This window comes from Vidua macroura, chromosome 24 (assembly GCF_024509145.1).
Source record: "Vidua macroura isolate BioBank_ID:100142 chromosome 24, ASM2450914v1, whole genome shotgun sequence".
Taxonomy (NCBI): Eukaryota; Metazoa; Chordata; class Aves; order Passeriformes; family Viduidae; genus Vidua; species Vidua macroura.
The window spans coordinates 982117-989232 of record NC_071594.1 but is presented as its reverse complement, the minus strand read 5'-3'; positions in this window follow the sequence as shown (position 1 = coordinate 989232).

The window sequence follows — 7116 nt, the reverse complement described above, 5'->3', positions numbered from 1 at the left end:
AGGAAGGGACAGCAAGAGAAAACCTGATGAAAAAACTCCTGGGAGAGATGGGTGCCCAGATGGGGGATATGAGTCCCTCCGGACCTGCTCTACGTCCCTTTCCATGGGCTGAGTCCCTCAGGTGGAGGCACTTGGGGCATGATTCCTACCCAACAGGCGTCCCAGTGGGGGAGAAGACAGGTTCAGCCTCTTGATCCAACCTGTCCTGATCCCTCTGCAGAGTCCTTCTGCCCTCCAGCAGATCCACACTCCCACACAAGTTGGTGTCATTTGTGAACTTAGTTTGACTTCTACTTGATCCCCTCATCCAGATCATCAATAAATATGTTAAACAGGTCTGGACCCAGCACTGACTCCTGGGGTCACCCACATGTAATTGGGTGTTATGGATAGAGTGGGAGCTTCAGACAAGCCCTCTCTTAGGCTAAGATTTTTGGATACAGCTTGAATTAGGTGGCCTGCACTTAAACCACTCTGGCTCACAAGAGTGGCAGATCAGGTCTATTGTAAAATGAGTTATTTATTGAATAGACAGGAGATAATAGACAAAAGGTTTTGAACAGACTTATTTACTACACAGTATAAAACAAAATAACTACTAGTAGATTGCATAAAACAGTGCACAACATTAAGGTATCTATATCAAAACTAGGAAAGAAATAGTATAGATTAGGAGTCAATGTAATTTACCACCAAACTGGCAAGAGTATGCACAGAGTCCTTTCACTCAACCCTCAAGAGAGGAACCACAAAACCAGCATCCTGACTTTGGGGGAAATGCCCCACACATTTCCAGGGAATGTGCAGAAGACTTCTATTTTGTGAAAGCTTGGTGTAGCTTTAATAGATTGTGAAGTGTCTGTCAGAAAAATTCCAGCTTATCTTTCCACAATCTTGCTTCCACAGCAAGATGTTTATTGTCAGGTAGAAGTGTCACTTCCATGGCATCCAAATAACCATGAGACAAGCGGTCTTTAGTGATTTATTTCACCAGTTAGCAAGCTCTTGAGGCAGGGAACATGTCCTGCTACACTGGCCCCAGCAGGACATAGTTCCATTCCCCACCACTCTCTGGGCTTGAGCGTCAGCCAGTTTTTCATCCAGCAAACAGTTCCCCTGTCCAATCCATGAGCAGCCAGCTTCTCCAGTGTCAAAGGCTTTACTGATGTCTATAAATATACATCCACCACCCTTCCCTACTGAGTGGGTCATTCTGTCACAGAAGGACCTGCCTTTCCCAAACGTGCACTCTCTGGGCCTGATCCCCTGCGCATGTCCTGCACATGCTGTAGGATAGCACTCAGGATTATCTGCTCCATGGCCTTCCCCAGTACAGAGGTCAGGCTGACACGATACACAGAAAGACTCTAAAACTCTAAAAGACAAAGTGAGTTATAAAGTAGTTATGTATTTTTTTTTGGCTGGGCGCATGTGGGATACTTCCGCAAAGGCATGTGCATCTCCTCGCTCTCAGCGTTCTTTTTCATCTTCTAAAATGTTACATATACATTATATTTTGCAATACATTTATGCATATTCATTTCCTGGGTCCACCTTATCCCACTTTGTATGCTAATTAACTTATCAGTTCCTTGCACCTGTGTACTTGTCTCTGGTGGTTGTCTTGGGGGTCGCAGGGGGATGAAGTAAGTAGTCTTCATCAAAGTTGACCTCCTCACCCTGTCTTGCACATGCTTACTGATCCAGTTCGGGGGTCAGAGGAGCCTTGTTGTCTTGGTAGTCTTGTAACTTTGTCCTGTTTTGATGAACATCATCCTTCCCTTATCACACATCCTTGCATTCTTTCATATTGCTCTAACACTTACACTGTGTCTTCTCTTTACAGGTAGTTAGCACAGTAAAATGCAGCAAATATTAAGCAATATATATATTCTAAATATCTATTTGTAATCAATATCCCTCTAATTCCTAACCCCATGTCTCAGACAGGTCTGGAGCTCCCTGAATCCTCCTTCCAATCCTTCTCATAGAAGGGCAGCACATTTGCTAATTTTGAGTCAACAGGAACTCTTTCAGTTTACCAGAGCTTCTGAGAAATGAGTGAAAGAGGATTGGCCAGCTCTTTCTCCAGCTCCCTCAGGTGCATCTCATTTGTGCCCAAGGACTTGTATGTGTGTCTCATTGGCAGAGCAGGTCACTGACTGTTTGCTCCAGTCAGTGGATTCAGGGGCTTCACTCAGCTCCCTGTCACCAATTTCCAGCCCCAGGAACTGAGCATCCTCAGGACAACTGGGTTTGGTATTAAAGACTGAGCCTTTTCCTCCTCCCTGACATGGCACTGCCCTCTGCACCCAGCGAAGGATGGAGACTTTCCTGAGCCCTCGTTTTGTTGCCAAGGGATTTATAGAAACTTTTCTTATTAACTTTAATCACACTGGCCAAATTAAGTTCCAGTTTGGCTTTGGCTCTTCTCTTGCTATATCACCTCACAACATCCTTGTAATCCCCTAAATTTTCTGCCTTTCCTTCCAGAGATGACACATGCTCTTTTTTGCCCTGAGTTCCTGCCTAAGGGTTAGGGTTAGGGTTAGGTGTCTCTTTAACGAGGCCAGTCATTTTCCCACACTGGCTTGTCCTATGGCACATTGGCACAGCTCCTGGAGCTTTAAAATTGCCTTTTTAAAGAATCTCCAGCTTTCCTGGATTCCTTTTCCCTTCAGGACTGACTCCCAAGAGACTCTGTCAATGGATCTCCTAAAAAGGACAAAATGTGCCCTCCAGCAATCCAAGGGGGCAGTTCTGCTGCCCTGTCCTTTTTATCCCCACAGTGGAAAACTGTCATTTTGTGGTTGCTCTGCCCAAGACACTCCCAAACACCACATCACGCACCACTGATGGAATCATAGAATGGTGTGGGTTGGAAGGGACCTTAAAGAGCCTCTACTTCCAACCCTCCTGCCATGGCCAGGGACAGATTCCACTAGACAAGGTTGCTGCAAGCCCTGCCCAAACTGGCCTTGGACACTTCCAGCAATGGGGCAGCCACAGCTTCTCTGGACAACCTGTGCCAGGACCTCACTACCCTCACAGGGAAGATTTTTTCCTAGAAGCTGATCTAAACCTGCTCTCTATCAGAGGGGAGCCATTCTCCCACATCCTGTTGATTTACCAAAATATGAATATCAATCTTATATCAATATCCAACTGAGACAGACAAAAAACTCTCTAACAGTTTAAAGTTAGAAAGTATATGTTTATTGCGATGGCCGGGCAGTACGTGGGATAATTCCCTAATGCGCACCGCAAAAATCACAAGTATTACAAAGCCCTTTTATTTACAGAAGTCTTGAATACACAAAATATGAATGCATATTCATATTCCTGTCACTTCCTCTGCTCCGCTTCGTTTGTTCTGACCTTTCTACCTTTTCAATGCGTACGTGACAAATGAATCCTGTAGTTTTCCTCTGTTCAATGGATTCCTCAAGTATGGGAAGTCTGCAACTGTTTTTGTGTCCCTGAAATCTGTTTATCACATTCTGTTTTTCATGATAAACAAAGCTACCCAAACATAAAGTTGACAAGTGTGAAAAATGCATATTTTATGATAGGCTTTTCGCAAATATTAAATTGAATGCTAAATGTATTATGTTATATTGATTAGAAGTGCTGTATTAACATTTTAATAGTATGGTAAATGTAGTTTTGTAGTTAAAATAGAAGTTATGTATGTGGTTTTTTTTTAAAAGAATGAGATAACAATCCCAAAACACCTAAATCTTCCAGAGAAGAGGAATTTATGGTTCTCTTATCAGAAGAAGCTAATTTCTTCAAGCCTTGCTCAGACTTGAAGACGCCGTGGGGATTAGAAGAAGGAGTTGACATATTCCGGACAGTTTCTTATTTTAAATAGAATGTATGCATAACCATGAAGTATGTATGAATATGCAACAGTGCATGTTTTTTTATTCCTTTGTTTTTATGGTATTTATTCTTTTGTTCACAAAACATGCTTGTCTTGGCTTAAGTGCCCGAGAGCATCCGGACGTCCGTAAGTCTTTGCTTTTTATATGCCCCCTCCTTTGGCGGTTCCGGCAGCAAACCCTACCCATGCTCCCCTGAGCTCCGTTCCCCTGGTAACCGCAGCTCCAGCTCAAAGAAACTCTCTTTCTCTGGAGGACCCCCCCTTATAGGAACACAAGAAGTTCAGTTAGAAGGCAACATTCTCCGGACTCTTCCTCACGACACAGGAGAAAGGCTATAGAAAAAGACTGGGATCTATTTCCACTAAGAGAGGTCCCGATGGGAGGGGGTGGAACTACGTTTGTGAATGCTCCCTTGACTTCTTCTGAGGAATTTTAAAAAGGAAATCAAAGGGATTTTGAAGGATCCCATAAGCACTGCTGAACAATTAGACCAATTTTTAAGTTCAAACATTTATACCTGTGAAGAAATGCAGTCGATAATAAAGATACTGTTTTCTCCAGAAGAAAGGGAAATGATCAAAATTGCAGGCATAAAAGCCTGGAGTAAAGAAAATCCACAGCCCCCCCCCCCCCCCGCCCCGGAGAGGACAAAATGCCAACTGCACCTCCTGAGTGGGGTAAAAATAATGAGGAGGGGAGAAAACATATGAATGAGTATTGTAATTTAATAATCAAGGGAATAAAAGGGGCAGCATCTCAAAGGCAAAATGCTGAAGGGACTTTTGAGGCATAGCAAAGGAAAGGGGAAGCTCCAACTGAATGGTTGGACAGACTTGGGAGAAATATAAGGCAGCGTTCCGGAATGGATCCTGAGACTGATGTGAGAAAAGCTTTGTTAAGGATTAACTTTGTGCTTGGGCGGATAATGGGAAAAATTGAAGATTGACATGACAAATCATTAGATGACTTATTAAAGAAGGCTTAGAAAGTCTGTGGCCAAAGCCAAACTAAAAGCAAAGATTGTGGCAGTCACCATGCAAGAAAACAATTACAAGAAAAAAAAATCAAAACCACACAAGCACTACTCCTAGATATGACGGTAGTAGAGACAGGGGAACAGGAAAGAATAAACCCCAATACAAACCAAGTCTCAGGAGCATTCCAGGAATGTCTGCTTTTACTGTAAGAGCAAAGGACGTAATAGGAGAGATTGTCCTAAGAGGGCAACAGATCTGAAAATCTTCCGAGAGATGAGCACAGCAGAAGAATAGGGATGTTAGAGGCTCTATTTTTTTAGGGGACAAATACCATCTGGAGTCTGTGATAACTTTAAAAGTGGGTCCCCAAGAAAAAGAATTGGAATTTGTGGTAGACACAGGGGCAGAAAGAACCTGTCTGTTAAATATTCCAAAAGGTTATAGTGTAAGCAAAGATACTGTAAAAGTAACAGGAGCAAAAGGAGAGAGTTTCACAGTTCCTGTCATTAAAATGTGATAATAAAGGGAGAAACTAGATTTTGAATGGGGGATATTTTATTGGTCCCAGGGGTGGGTAGCAACTTATTGGGATGAGATTTACAAGTGAAATTATGAATAGGGGCTATCCCAGAAGATAGGAAGATGACAGCTAGAGTTTTAAAATTAGGACAAGAGGATAAAGAAAAAAAAATTAATGAGGAAGTTTGGGCTGGGGAAGGAAATAAGGGAGGATGCTTCATACTGAGCAGATGTCTTTACTGAGCTGTTGATTCATCTAATTCTTTTCCCTTTGCTGTGTACAAGTAGTATAAATTATTTCTTCCAATTTGCATTGTAATTTTTCATTTTGAAATACGTAACTTGCTGTACTCTAGGATTGAAAAACTAGTTTACAGCTGTGACATAGCAAAGCCTGTTTTTAATTTATTTTGAGTCAATGTGAGGCTGTTCAATCAAGTGGTTCTCAGTGTGTAAAGTTAAACTAAAGGTAACACCAGCTGCTTGGTAGGTCAATGAGAAACATTTTTCCTTCCAGACAGTCCTTTTTCATGTACCCAAATGTGTTTTGCTTTCTTGGTTTTTGTTTTGTTTGTTTGTTTGTGCTTCTGGAAGCACTGAGTACTTGCAGTGCATCTAGAACAGCAGCTAGAGTTGTGCATGCATAGCACTTCTGAAAAATAGGGTTCATATTTTGACCCAGAATTGGAGGTGGCTACATATACAAAAAAGGGAACCTACAAAGCTAGATGAAGAAAAGGTTTCAGTATCTTCTAATATAAGCTGTTAATTTGTTACTTTCAGCATCACTGTGGGTGTGTGACACACACACGAAAAAGAGGGTGTGTGGGGGGGTCTCTGCTTGCTGTAGTTTTATTTCTTAAATGAGTTAGAGAGCTATGAGGAAGTTGTGGGTTCTCTGTGAGGTTTATCCAGGCCTGCAGGGAGGGTTTGGCCATGATTCCCTGTGTGCTGCAGGTAGCCCTGCAATGTGGCAGCAGTAGCTTGCCTCTGGTGAGTTTGCAGGCAGGGTTCTTCACCACTGCAGTGCTAAGGTGCTGTTTCCTATTGTGACATTAAAGCTTGAATTCAAGAGTGCCTCTTCCCATCCAGTTATTGTTTGTACCACAGGAGCCTCTTTGGACAGTGTTTCCTAACAGTCAAAGGGAGGGTATTGCAGAGACAAATTCCTTACTTGCTGTCTGCCCCCCCCGCCCCCCCGCTGTATTCATATTTTGTCCATTCCCTCTTCAAATTATAGAATTGTAAAAGTCATGCTCTGTGTCCTCAGATGCCCTTCCCAAATCAAAACTTGGCTTTGTTGCAAATTGCATTGCACTAACTAGCATTGCTTTAAATTTTTTTGGTGCAGGCAGAGTCGCTTTGGAAGTAAGTTGTTGTTTACCTTGTTCCTGCAACCTTTTCAAGCTTGTGAATGTAAAAATTGTGATAGAAAAACAAGTCTTTAGTTTTGGCACTGTGTCAGCTGTGAGTGGCTAGTAGCCTTGGTGGAGGGTGCCGTGAATTACACGCTTGCAGAATGCACATAACAAAAGTAATTTAATTTGTAAAGAAGTTGAAAAAGGGAGGAGGGGTGATTGGCAGACACACCTCTCCGGGATGTTGGAGTGTAGACTAATGTTAGAATGTTGAAATGTAGAGAGAGAGAGAAAGGGAGAGAAAGAGAAGAGAGAAAAAGAGAGAGAGCGAGAGTGAAGGGGAGAGTGAAATAAGCCCCCAGGGTCACCATGACC